Below are 15,558 nucleotides of genomic sequence, written 5' to 3' on the forward strand. Positions count from 1 at the left end.
TGTTCCATTGGGATAACTAGTATATTTACACTATATACAGGCCAAATAACTTGATTCTTACTTTTGCAAAGATTTTACGATCAAGAAAGTAACTTGAGACGTAAGAACTATTATACTGTTAAAAGAATTGAAAGCGAAGAAGTCCAAAACATAATTAAAATAATAATAAATAGAGTGCTAGCATTGAAACATGAGTACTACCTATCGGAATACATTATTTGGCGATAACACTTTGAAGATGAAACCGATATCTTCGAAATATTTGTTTAATGACGAAATGTGTCTGTTGATAAATTATGTTTATCTTAAATGGTACTTCTTTTTTTTTTTTTTTTTTGCATAAAAATAAATAGTAATTTTGGTTGTAACATTTTCTTTAAAACAACCTGTTTCTACCATCTTACACATTTCAGAATATTAATTGTTTGCATTTATTGATGTATATGAACATATGCAACAATATATCGTAAAACTTCTGCGCATCAAGGATGTATATATCAAAATAAGTAAAAAATATCAAAATAAATAAACAATCCATATGGACTTGTGGAGAAAAGTGTATAGCTGCAGAACTGTGGTTATCTAAAATCGTGGAAAAGCTAAATTTCAACACGTGCTATTTTGAGTTCGAGAAGTTGCAGATCAGCAGTCCATATCAGTATAAATCAAGTCATACATACGCAATCCAATAAGCCATAGTTCATCAATGTTCAATGGATGTGCAAGAGATTTTCTACATATTTGTATAAATCATAACTATATATACACTAAACGTTGCCCTTTCATTTTAAAGTTAATGACCAAACAACTACTATCGTAAGTATTATGAATACATAACATGAAACACAACCAATTTTTAAAAAAGTTGGTCTAAAAATAAAATGCGAGAAACAAAGAAAGACTCATGTGTTATGACATTTCTTAACTTACGTGTAAAGGAAAATGTCAGTAAAATACGATGTGTTAGAAGCCAATATGACTCTTCGCATTTTCTTAATGAAAAGAACATGAGAATATACGAATGTCCGGCTTCTTCATTCCCGTGGCAATAATACAAAAGTCTCTTCTATCTAGTGGCAGTCAAGAAGTAACGGCCGTCATAGTGCAGCATTGCTTTTGTTCAACGTGTCCTCCGGAGAGAAAGCCGCAGAAATTAGTTCAATTGCCATTAAGAAACGCAGCTGAGCCGTTACCCACAACTCTTAATTCTCTTGCGAGCCATGATTCTGACGGTAATTTCAGAAATGTTAGTGAGAGCTATGAAGGAGATTTTCTCGCCTCTTCCATGTAATTGCTTCTTTTCGAAAACTTAAGGTAAAGGGAATTATTGCAACGAAAATTTCTCCATTTTCTTTCTTAAAACTACATCATATTTCTCGGAAGAAGAGAAATCTCATAAGTGCTTAGTCTTCTGTTGCTGTTCTACCTACAAATAAAGAACCAATATACAAGAACGTGAAGCAAAACAAAAGAACGAAAAGAAGTTGGTAGTCGAACAACGGGTTCGTAGTGTGAAGTTGTGAAATATTTGGTAGCCTCAAGATTCATTCGGATTCACATTTCGAATCTGTGTGTGGAAGGTTTTTCTTTATTGATGAAATTATGCAAGATACTCCCTCTCAATCGTGTGCATTGTTATGTTTTATTTATCTACGTTTCTGAAGGGAAAAATAGCTGGGTATTTGGGTGGTTGCAATATTTAATTTCCTCGCCTCGGCATCCATTATAAAATCATTTGGTTTTGTCACGAGATGTCTCCTCTTTCTCGTTCTTCAAACACCGCATCTGGTGTTACCTTATTTGGATTGTCTTAAAAACACCTGGCTTCTGAGATCTACCACATATTCCCGAAGGATACCTAAATCAACTTTTTTTCCAATGCTCACATACTTTCTTGCTTTGTCCAAGTTGTTCATCACCTCTACACAGAAATATATATTTCTGGCTGCGGAAATTGAAGAAACAAACAAAATTACTACTAAATGATTAAGTGAAACAGAGAATCATGAAGCCACATGAAACAGCAAAAACAAGTAAATCAACAACACAAAATGGTTGATTTATAACCGCATGCACCTAAGGAAAGAATATACCTTCAAATATACAACTTTGCAGTAAATATATTTGTTCAAAATACACTGATGTTTGCGGAAATTGTAACTCCAGTAATGCACCTGTGAACGAAATGAAATTTATGCAATACATCCATTATATGGTTCAAAATAAATTGTTACAATTTCAGAACTAACGCACCCCAAACAGAAAGAAATCAGTGTGACGTGAAATCTCCACCTGCTGCACTTATAGCATCTATACATTGTGGTGACTCAGGAATCACCCACCCGTGCCACGCTAATTGGATTCGAGTCTATAACGCATCGCCTGCTGGATAAAGATCTCAAAAGGTAATAATGCATACCAGAAATGCAGCGACATCTGTGGTTCGTCGAAGAAGGGTTGCACATCCTGGGATGCTGAGTTTCCTTTCAACATGCAGCACTAAATATCACTTTTTGTATTCAATGACGAGTCACATCTCACCTGCTATTTGGCCGTTATAAGGGGTCGGTAAATCACGCTGGCAGATTTTACCTACCATAATAGCACTGTGAAACTTGAAGTACACCTTGTCTAAAAAGTCGATTATTTGATAAACTTACTAGCGACAGTACTTAGGCGTGAGGCGTTTGTGATTTTGGGTCAATAGACGTCGACACAATGACTTGTGTGCCATACGTTCAGCGACGAACTTGTATATGAGTAACAACGACTTTTAGATGACTTTTGTTTTATGCTTCTTTTTTGTTGTTGTTTTAAGGGAAGAACAAACTGAAGATACGGTCAAAAACACTAAATAATAGCCTTAACCTCCGGTCCAAGGGGTAGTTGGTTCGAATCCAGTCCATATGAATTTGTGGCGTACAACATATTGGCCATTGGGTTTCTCGCATTTCTCCCGTCTCTTCTCCCACTCTCAATTCACAAATATTTTACAATCATTCAGTCTTATTAATCATCCGTCAACTTTAATATAAAGTCCATAGCAATGGCATAAACTTAAAGACATTTCCTTTAAATTTCTCACTTTTCTTTTAATGATTCAACGTCCAAGTACTCGCCCTTAACGTCGGACCCTCAGGACGAAAATACTATTGTATGTTGCAATTATATCGCATTTTTGTTACTGTGTTGTGTTACATTCTTAGTTTTTTTTTTTTTTCAAATGAATCAATCAGTTACTATATAGAGATGTGTTGATAACGAATAAGAAACATCACATCACATTTTCAAAATATAATAATGATCATGTATTCAAGGGACTTAAAGTGCATTTGGGTAACAATAGTCTACGCTATACTGATTTATAAAACGAATATAATGTAAAAAAATACACTCAGTCACATGTTCTGCAACGGGCCTGACCTCAAATCAAATAACGAAGGAACAATTGCATTAAATTATACCAATCAGGATTTAACTAGACGGTATATATGCACATTATATATAAATGCAATTAAATCCTACTGTCAGTACGAAAAAAAGTATTCGATTTCACAGATTTTGTGCGTACTACCCGTAAGACGATATGCCCTTCCGGTAGTGCGCTTGGACGTTATATCATTAAAGTATGGGAAAGTAATGAAACATTTACGAAAAGTGAATGAAGTCGTTGCAATTACATTTGAAAAGAAGTATACAGAACAAATTTGGCTCTATAATAAATTAATCTTTCTGATTTTCTATTTATAAAGGAAAATAAAATCTATATTATAAAATTGAAAGTGATTATGTGTGTGGCTCTTAATCTCTTGAACCACCCGACCGATCTCGATCAAATTCTTGACATAGATGAAGTTCTTGTCTGGGAGTGTTTTTACCTATTCAGTTTGACGGTAGAACTTAGAGGAGGGGGAAGAAGGGGACATATATAAAAAATAAATAAAACTTAATAACTGTTGAACCAAACGACCAATCTCGATCAAATTTTCAACATAGATTACGTTCGTGCCTGGAAGGGATTCTACCGTTTCACTTTCACGGAACAACGTACGGGTGGGGAGGAGGGTTCCTATTTAAGATCATACTTCACCTTCTATCTAGAAGGGCGAAACAAAATACATTACTGTTATGAGCTAACAATTTTTTTTTTTATTTTTTGTTGTCGTAAAATGATAATCCTATCTGTAAATCCACAAACATAATGATATTATTGCGTTCATAAGTAAACCTCAGAAACATCTGAAAACTCTATATCTTTTCTGCCCCTATGAGTGTGTATCTTCGTCTATGTTACATCTTCTTTCCTTCAATGGTAATAATAATAATAATAATAATAATAATAATAATAATAATAATAATAATAATAATAATAATAATAATAATAAACGAATAACATAATTACGATACCAATTACTTAAACCAATTACATTACCTTCCTATACAGAAAAATTAATAATTACCATGAAGGTAGCTGCAATGGGAGTTTCTTGCTTTAACATTATTTTAAACAAATCGCCCCAGCCGAAGTATTGTTCGCCACTGGGACCTCATGTCATTTCGATGTATTCCAAATACTACAGGGACACGAACACAGACATACTGAGGACAGTTAAAATTCCGACCTTGCTCTTCAGAGGAATTCGAACCCCTAGTGGATTGCGCCTCATGATCAGAAGGCGAACGCCCGAGATCACTTGGCTAGTGCCACCAGCTCAATTTGCAACAAATTCCTTATACGAATATAAGAAAATAAACTAGTAGTCATTGAACATAAACATAGAACTGTCTATTTCTACACTTGTTGATAGAATTCAAAGAATGCGAAAATAATTTATGTCGTCTTTTCTTCTTTGGAAATTAGAAGTTATGGTAAAGAAAAAAATGCAATGTAAATCGGGCCTGAAACCGGTAATGTAGCCTCAACTTGAAGAACGTTTTGCGATACTTTTTTTATTGGGGAACGTCTATATAACGTATTTTTTGAGTTAGACAAGGAAATATCGAGTGAGTCATTAAGGAATTCACACAAGCATTAGTATATTGTTTATATTTTTCCATGAAACGATTTTAGCTAGGTATTAGCTTAGGTGGAAAATGAGGTGACGCGGTAGGTCAGTTGAGCTCGTGTTCTCCAGTTGTTCACATCGTGAATAGTGTTGGTCTCAGTGCCTAATATCACTACTCACACATTTTTTGAAAAGATTTATGCTTTATTTTTTTTTTTCCGAAGTTTAGTGTTTTTGTGTGCCTGATGCATAGCCTAATACCACTATTCACACGTTCGTTGGAATGACTTACGCTTTTTTTCCTAAGTTTAGTGTTTTTTGTGCGCTTGGTGCATAGCACACTTTGTGCACAGTTCAATTTATATTTAACCGAATATATAGAAGCGTTAAACCTAATGCTAGCCAAGTTTATCACTGGTTGGACAATAAGTTTCCTCGCATCTTTGACACTTGTTCTCTCTAGTTACGTGCGGAATCATATAACAAATATATTAAGTTTAAAGATTTACAATCCTATGAACATTTTGCTGCAACAGGTCCTTCGTCTGTAAAATTCACGCACCTGTCTGGAGAAACAAGCACAGTCCGGATCGTAGCCGCTAATGACCCTATTCGTTTAGTTCGTATATATGACTCTCCTCTTGAATTACCGTAATCATTACAAGAATAACAGTTTAAAGCTTACGGTACAGTGCGCAAAGTGGAACCAGAACTATCGAGTGCCCCCTTTGCCCTGGCATAGACAATGGCGTGGTATTGTTCATATAGAAATACATAAGCATATACCGTCTCGTATTATATTGCAAGGTTGGAAATTGAGTGTGACTTATGAAAGCCTATTACTTGCTTCCGATGTCAATCCAATTTTCACACGATAGCCACGTGTCCATTGAAGAACCCAAAAACAGCTACAGCCGACCCTGACCAGACGCCTCTACATATGACGGATATTGGTAAAGTGTACCGCTCTTTTCCCCCTTCAGGATCGCTTTCGCTTGCTATTATTGCAGCAAAAAAGACGGAAAGTAACTAGGACTTCTACGATAAAAAAAAAAGAACAGCGTGTCCTTAAGGTTACCTGCGAGGTAGAACAAGCTGACACACGCGAACTACGTTCACATCTGGCAATATCTGACTCAGAACTTCCTTGAGGCGTGGAGTGTTTAATCTACGGTATTGACCTTCACATCTGTTTTCAAGGTTTTCATCAACATTGTAGGTCATGTTGCTGTATCTGGCAGTGTTCGTTTTTGTGTTCGAAAAGGAGAGTTCTCATAGTTTGTGTTATATTATTTTCAAATTACGTAAAATTACTACAGTATTCATGGAAAAGTTAACATCCATTTTGTATTTTCTTTTTCTTTCTCTTTTTGTTTTCTTTTTGAGTGATTTTAAAATGTTACCAGTTAATTCCTTTAAGTGACTATCTCTCAATATTCACAGGATCAGTTCCGATCATAATAAGGTCATTCTAAACAGTTTATTGAAAGCCGAAGACGAGACGTTTGTTTTCTACAAGAAATAAGCTCTCTCCTTATATCTTTGTATTTTCTTACCGCTTATCAAGCTATTATTAAATGCGACCAAGATAGTGGTGTTGTGATTTTGGTTCTAAAGGATATCAGTTATGATCGTGTTGTGTTAGCCACTGAAGGAAGGGCTATACGTTGTTATATTCAGACCATTTGTCTCATAGCACTATATAGTAATTCTGGCTTTACACGTGCAAAAGCGAGGAATGTGTTTTGTGTAACTACTATTCCTTCCTTATTGCCTCCGGGTATTCCTCATTGTATAATTGCCGGCGATTTCAATGCTATTGTAGATCCCCGAGATTTTCTGATGCCTACCACGTCTTGTCCTACTTTGTCGGAACTTATACGCATCTTAAAGTTAAAAGACGCTTTATTTGTGTCAAACTCAGCGCATGTTTTCACCCACTGCACTTCTACGACTAAGAGTCGAATCGACCGAACATACATTTCAGAGAGTTTATGCTCTGTGGTGATACAACAAAATACAATCCAAGTCGCGCTCTCCGATGAATAATATCACGCGCCACTTTGTAATCAAAGGATCCCGGATGCGATTCCTAGGAAAAACAACTGGTTCAAGGCCAACGACAGGTCATGACCTTATTTGTAATCGTATAGGTACTGAGATAGGTTATAAAATCTTAACATGTCGTGTGCAGTAACTAACACACAAAAATCGAGACATGAGTTGTCCTCTTCTCCAGTCATGTTGGTCATATTGAATGCAGTTGTGATGGGAGATAGAAAAAATGACTGATTATATGTGTCCAGTCCCCATAAATGACACGTAGTTTGCCTATCATTGTTGTCTCAATATATAACAACCATGCATATGAACCTACATATAGCGATATGGAGAATTTCATGGTAAAATGGAATAATTGTGCTGGCTTTCACGTCCCTTCTTTTCCGACTATCGTGTAGCAGCGTCATTTCGTATTTCGCTTGGGGGACCAGACCTCCCAGATACATAAATGTTCCATGTTTGCGAATAGTTTATTAGTATACAATTGATTAAATTATAAGCACTTCTGAAACTTGTTACGAATGATACGATCTGTTATCGCGGTTTAAGGCATAAGATTGATAGACTTTGTATGGCATTGAATTCGTATGTCCAATATCCGCGAGATATCAGCAGTAGGCTATCTTGTGTAACGTTCCATTTGCAACTTATGTGCCAGTTGTATTCACTTAGCATATTACTGTATTTAAACACATCGGGACTGTTGAATGATAGGATCAAAATGGTTAATTATAAACTTGAGGAACTAGTATATATAGTTCTTATGTATAGCAAAGCTGGTGAGTGTGAGCGAGCGGCAACCGGATTATAACAAGTAAGGTACCCCACGAGACAAACACCTCATTATTCGATGTCTGCGAATGTCTTTGCTACGTCGATCTGAGTCTGTGCTACGGGATATGTTCGACACCAATGCTAGGCGGATTGTCAGGACTTCTGATTTGAGGGAGGATAAACTAGAAACTGGACAAGATAAATTGACAGAGATAGAGACAAACGAAGATATTTTAAAACGGATAGGAAAGAAGAGGACAATTCTAGCCACCATCCTTCGTAGGAAGGTCAATTGGATTGGACACATCATGCGAAGAAATTGTCTTTTTAATATTACCATAGAAATAGGAAGAAAAACATAACTGATCGATAATTTGATAAATAGAAGAAAATAGTGGCAGTTAAAAGAGGAAGCTGAAGACCTAGAAAGGTAGAAGAAACATTTCGAGGCCCAAACATATATATATATGGCCCGTAACTAACTATATATATATATATATATATATATATATATATATATATATATATATATATATATATATATATGTTTGGTCCTTGAAATGTTTATTCTACCTTTCTAGGACTATATATATAATAGTCAGTTACAGGACCTGTCAACAGGCATAATACTTAATAATAATACTATAAGCAATAGCACAAGTACCTTCCGTAAGCAGAATAACTCTTGCGCGAGTACGAGGAACAAATCGTGTCACTGTATGGCGAATATTACGAGAATAGCATTAAGGGGGTATCCTTTACTAAAACTACAGTCTCTGTCAGACAATGATAACGTTCCATGTATGATATTCTGTGGGTGGTTTCATCGAATATATGAGCATAATTATGTATTTGCAACGCAGATTCTCTTTAGTGACGAAGCGTGCTTTACGAAAGCTATTGTGTTGCTTAACCGGAATAGTCATGTATCGGAATAGGTAAATCCGCGCAACAGTCTGTATCGGTCACTAATACACGTTCTCAGTGAACAGTATTTTGGGAGATTACCTCATTAGTCCATATTTTGTACCAGCTCGATTAAATGGGCAGTTATATAATTATTTCTTAGCAAACGTGTTACTAGAACTCTTGGATGAGATTCCGCTAGAACTTCGCCAGTGCATTCCGTTCAAACACGACGGAGCCCATCTTATTTCTCACATGACGTGCGGAAGGTCTGAATAATGTGCATATGGAGTAATGCATAGGACGAAGTGATCTCGTTAGATGGCCTGCTCGTTCACCAGACCTAAACCCATGAGGCATTTTCTAATGTGTGGTACTACGAAAGCCCTAGTCTACTAAACAATTGTACTGTCTGAAGAAGGGCTAGTTGCAAGAAGTGTTGCCGCTAGTCATAGCATCAGGAAGGCACCACATATGTTAACGTGTTGGGAACTGACTGTGTTGCCGTTGCAAAATCTGACGTCGGAAGGCGGCGTTTTGAGCAGCTTCTCTACAGGTGCGTACGAAGAATATTCTTGCATATGTAGTAGCGTCCTCATTTAATTGTATGGTGCTTTATTGTTTTGTTGTTATATAATCAAGCACAGCAGAGAAAATGGCCACCATCTGGCATCTAGATTTACTTTTCATTAACGCATTTCGTCAAGGTGTTTTGCATACTTTGGACAAACCGTTACTTTTGAACATGTGTGAGAGTCCCTAATCCCTTCTTCAGAATCGCTTGCACAACCATCGCGTATTGTTGACATTGCTGATATATTCGTTATTTTATAACTTTTTATGACCTACTCTAGGTGCAGGTACGTTCCTTACTGCACTCGTTTTTATAGTCTTATGATCTTTCCCAATGCTGATATCAATGTAAATAAAATCATGAACTATCATTGGTTTTCAACCTCCTGCAACCCCTAGAAATCGCATTCGAGATTCCTTGATTACAAAGTGGCGCGTGATATTATTCATCCGTTATGGAAAATGTGAGTGAACCCCTCGAAAATTTAATACATTTTAAATTTGTTTCCGCTACCCTTGTGATACTTTGATAAGTTCATAAATCAAAGAGAAGGGATAGGTGGAGTAAGGGGGGTTACTGTCAGTGTAGAATATACTATTGTTACAAGACATTTCTCTGTGTTCTTCCATGGCACTGTGTAAGAGCAGATCGTCTTCGACAAACCCGCGATATGACAGGCGATGATGACTCCACTATCGAACTCACTAAGTTCTTGTCTGTGCGTCATTCTCAGTCAAACTGACTCCTTGCGTGGCGCACGACGACTGATAATGCTTTCTGAATGAAACAAATGACTGGCGTCATGCAGGTTCCTCTGGATTCCTTAAGGTTATGTCCTAGCAGGCTGACCGGTGACTTTTTACTAGATAGTATATATATATATATATATATATATATATATATATATATATATATATATATATATATATATATATATATATACAGGGTGGACTATTTATCCGGAACATCCACGAAACAACTATAAGGGAGGGTACATCATTTTACGTATTAAATACCATCACTCAGTGAATAGTGTTGCCGTCCCAGTATAAAGTTCAGCTTTTATATTTCAAACGGCACTACGTCAGCTTATTACACATTTCAAATCAGCATGTCAAACGAAAACTTAAAATACCACATTTATTATTCAGTGTTGCAAATTAAGGATGTTATAATATCAGAAACTCCAAATATTGGAAGCCTCTATCACACATAGAACGCAACGAAGATGGATAAGACAATGCACATCTGACGTACCTTAGCGTTGGATACTATGATTTTGGTACAATTTGTTTTGAATGAATGGAAACGAAGTTACAAGGGCTTGAATATTTATTTTTAAGGCTCTATTTCGAAAACATGCTGAGGTAAGTATCATGTCTAATTACTTCTGTGGTTTAAAATTGGCAAACAAATCATTTTGCCGTTTATATCACTTCTATATCTTAAACCGTTTCGGAGATATGATACATATTAATAACGTTCCCAACATTGCTAAACATGGCGTATTTCTGGACAATTTTTAAATTGATTGTTGTTTTCCTTCCCTTTTATAGTATTCTAGGAATAACTTTTAATAGGTGTAATTAAAACAAGTCCTCACAATGGCATGATTTGAGCAGTGTTGCAAACTTCAGCAATGCTTATCATGTCTCCGGAACGGTTTGAGATTTCGAAGTACCGTAAACGGCAAAATAATTTACACGTCCATTGCAAACTACATAACTAGATATAATACTTTTCTAGCATTTTTTCTTCGGAATAAAGCATTAAAAAAACAAATTTTTAAGCCGTTGTTACATCGCTCCTATTTATTCAAAACAAGTCATACCATGTTTATATTATCCAACGCTAACTTACGTTCGATCTGCATTGTCTTGTTCATCTCCGTTGTGCTCTATGTGTGATAGAAATTTCCAAATTTTGGATGTTTGTGATATTGTAGAATCCTTAGTTTGCAACACTGTATAATAAATATGGTATTTTAAGTTTTCGATTAACATGTTGATTTGAAATATGTAATAATCTGACGCAGTACCATTTGAAAAAATAAAACTTTATTCTGGGATGGCAACACTGTTCACTGGGTGGTGGTATTTAATACTTAAAACGATGTCCAACTCTTTACTCCGTATAGTTGCTTCGTACAAAGTTTCGCTCTTCACTCTCTTCTGGTTTCTCCGTTATCACGGATATTCCAGATAAATTGACCACCCTATATATATATATATATATATATATATATATATATATATATATATATATATATATATATATATATATATATATATATATATATAGGATGTCAATGAACTATACCGAAAAACTGTAAAAGGTGATTCCTCACATCAAAATAAGAGAATAAGTGTTCATGTGGACCTATGGCGAAAAGTACTAGGGCTGTCCAAAATCGCGAAATAGCCAAATTTCAGCAGTCCCTATTTCAAATTCCAGAAACTGTAGATGGTGATCCTTATCAAAACTTCATATTTCGTCAAGTTTCAATGGGTGTATAGGGTATTCCCTAAAGGATGCAATTCTCAGATGTGCTCTCAATAGATATTTCAGCTATACTCTGATTTCAAGTGTTGGAAGTGTTAGGAACCGGTGGCTCCATTTTTTATTTTTATTTATGTATTTATTTATCTTGTGTGTGTGTTCATAATAACGTGTGATGCAATATATGTCGTCACGGTATATTTCACATTTTCTTCATTTATAAGCGTGAAAGAAAACATTGCAGCATGCGTATTCACGAGTACAAGAGACCGCTCTGCTGACAATACTTAACACTTCCGACCTTGCGACGAATGATTCAGTGTTCACTGCTATCATGAGTTATCGTTTGCCTACTTTGGACTAATCACAATGTCAGAGAGTATATCAAAATTCGGTTGATTGCATGTCTGGGAATTTCACCCTACAGGGAACAGTCTGTACACCAATTGAACATTAATGAAATGTATATTATTTGGACTGCGTATGCATGCCTTCCGTTACGCTGATAATCCCATCATTCATAGTTTCTCAAATTTGAAACAGGGCCTTTCGAAATTTGGCTAATTTGCGATTTTGGACACGCCTAGCTCAGAAACTATGCACTTTTCAACACAGGTACATATGAACTTTTTTCTCTTATTTTCATATGAGGAATCACCTCTTAAAGTTTGCCGGTATAGATCATTAACACTATATATATATATATATATATATATATATATATATATATATATATATATATATATATATATATATATATATATATATATATATATAGGGTAAAGGCTCCGAATATGGAATACTTTTTGTTTCTTCTTCATTTCCTAGAAATGCTTATTCCAGGATAAAAATATTATACATCATAATACTTGCAGTACCTTTGCAAAAAAAAGTATCAAAGTGCGTTCCACATTATTGATTTTTTACAATATTACAAAATTGAAAGAAACTCAATTTCCCATATTAGGCACACCCCGCTCCTAATATGGAACACTACCTGTTCTTAAAGTGGAATACTAGAACAAATGTGTGCGTCTGCCTAGAATACGATATTTGGGCAACTCGAGCAAGGGCGATGCATTCGAGCAATTTATTTGTTTATTTAAGGAATAGATTTACTTATTAGTTCAAGGAAAGAAGCATATGAAGTGTTCAAGCCTCGAACTCCGAAATCACATAGGCCATTAATGTAAGTCTACGAATTGAAAATGACTCAGTCCTGGGCTCCAGAAAAGTACCATCCTTTCATACGCCTGATGGGACTGAGGAAAACAAGGGAAAACCTTACTCAGAACGGGTGGTCTGAGCAGTGATCGTGCCATGCTCGAATTATCCAAATGTCGCGTTGTAGGCATTGCGTCCTATAGGTCTATAAGACAAGTAAACAAAAATTACATAACATTCTTACATACAAAAATTACACACATAACATACTGGATTAGTGTGTTTTAAGGCGTCCAAATTTTTAATTCCAGTTTTGCTTTGCAAAACGCTGGCCACATATATTTTTTTTCATCTTTCATGGGACACGTTTCGTGGGACCATCTTTTACAAAGTGGCCACTTTAACAAATCTCCCTTCCCTTCACTAAGCGACCACAATTTACCACAATGTCCACATTCCTCATCATAGGCATCATCAGTAGGATCACTTAAACTGTCATGATCTTCGTTCAAATAACTCACTGACGCTTCAGATTAACTTTCTAACTTGTAGCCACTTGATGTCCTTATCTTTGGCTGTTTCGATTGGATTTTTTGGGAGGGGCTTGGAAAGTTAATCATTTTGTTTAACTACTTGCAGTGATGAGATAAAGGCCCGATGTGATGAGGAAGAGGCAGCTTGTAAATCGTTTTTGTGTAGAGTGCTCGTAACTACTTTAGCCTTACTTTCGACCAAGTGTGTTGCAATGCTGTGGCTGTAGTTGGGGGTTCAAAATGCTGCAATGCTGTGGCAGCGGACTTACTACTTCAATCGGTACTGTCGTGCTGTTCTCTTCACTTTGCACTGTAGACGACACGGCATTTGGGACATTTGAACTAATAAATAATCTTTGAAAATTTCATTCAAATCGGTTCACGCGTTCAGGAGTTATTGCGAAACACACACACAGAACAGACAAATGTCAAACGTCTCGACTAGAAGACGCTCAGTATAAAATAATATGTCAGGCCTGTCAGTTCGCGTCACTCGAATTGGCGTGTGGCGTCAACCAATAAACTTACAGTGCGCAGTTGGCAAACCTTCAGTGAGGTTTCTAATCATTCGTAAATGACCATAAATATGAACAAAATCAAATATGAAAGATTACATTTCTTACTGAAGGTTTGGAATCAGCACACTGCGAGCTTATTGGTTGACTCCATACGCCAATTCGAGTGACGCGGATAATATAACTTACAATTCAGTTATTCTTCTTCACTTCTAGTTCACATACGTATGAACCTATTAAGGAATATTCCATATTAGGATCCTGCTAGTATTCAATATTAGGAAAATTGCTATTTTGGATAGTTCTTTTCCTGCACACGGTTACTTGATTCTCAGTGTACTGAATCTTTATGCCCTATACACTATATATATGTAATCTAAACATCACAAACGCAAGGATAATGCCTTTTTGCGTACATTCAGCAGCTTGGAAGGGTACGTCCAAAAAACTCAAGTTCTTCCGAAAAATATTCTGCAACAAAAGAAAATGTTTTGTTATCGTTCGGCAGCAAACCACTCATGCGCAGACTGAGGGTGTCACTGTGTACAAGTTTACATAAAGTCTTCCCGGCGGCAGCACATAGTAGACGAAATAGTCTGGTATTTGAAATTAGGAACGTATTCCATATATAGCGCACCCACCCTATATATATATATATGGGTGGTCCTTAAATAAAACCAACTTCTAAAATTTACCTAGGACACCCTCTCATTTTGATTTACTATTTAGAGAAATCCTTCTATAAAATTTTCAGTTCCCGTTAAAAAAATTTTTAGAGGTCACTAACATGGTTTGAAATTTCAAAATAATCGAGTTTTTTTTAAATGAAATTTCTATTAAAATTTATCACACTGGCAAACACGAAAACAAAACAAAAAAAAAACAAAAAAACTTAATTATAAATGAAATTAGAAAATAGAACAGTACATTGCCCTCTAATTTCATATCAACCAATCAGCAGTCACCCATGGACAGCACAGGTCGGAGTGGGGCGCAAGAGAATGGCATAAACACCAAAACAACACCTATTAACGTATATTGTGATACTTAAATAAGTCCAGAACGCAAAAAACGTAAGTACGCACGGGTGCAAAATACATGTGGGACCGTTCAGATTTGCAATACATTACAGCCTACAATAATTTGAACGTAACCTTTAATTATCTGTTTCAATGTACTTTCACTCTGTAATTCTGCTTAAATTAAAGCGGTGAAAGAACACTGAGGCAGTGAGGCATAGACCAATGAAGATGTATGCGCAGTATTGTGCTCCTAATGACACAAGGAATATTTTCCTTCAAAAGTTGAACATTGGCATTCTTGTTTTAGACAATGGCAAATTTTCATATTGTCAACATAGGTTAATAACAATAACACAACTCCCTACAAAGAAGTAATTATTAACGTTGGGAATGATTGGATAGTCACAACAGCACTCATGTTGAGACAGGAGTGTTTCATGTTTAGACTTGCCCCGCTTCGCAGTGCAATACAGGCCCGACTTGAGAGCTCAATTCCCTATTACC

At 36.0% G+C, this 15,558-nt stretch overlaps 1 protein-coding gene across 1 annotated transcript in view; it reads right to left on the reverse strand.

The window, feature by feature from the left end:
• Positions 1-15,558, reverse strand: part of LOC145687377 (cytosolic carboxypeptidase 6) — a 2,130,613-nt gene that overhangs the window by 1,936,344 nt on the left and 178,711 nt on the right. The window lies entirely within an intron of this gene.

Source organism: Thermobia domestica, chromosome 6 (genome assembly GCF_964235325.1).
Source record: "Thermobia domestica chromosome 6, izTheDome1.hap1.1, whole genome shotgun sequence".
NCBI lineage: Eukaryota > Metazoa > Arthropoda > Insecta > Zygentoma > Lepismatidae > Thermobia > Thermobia domestica.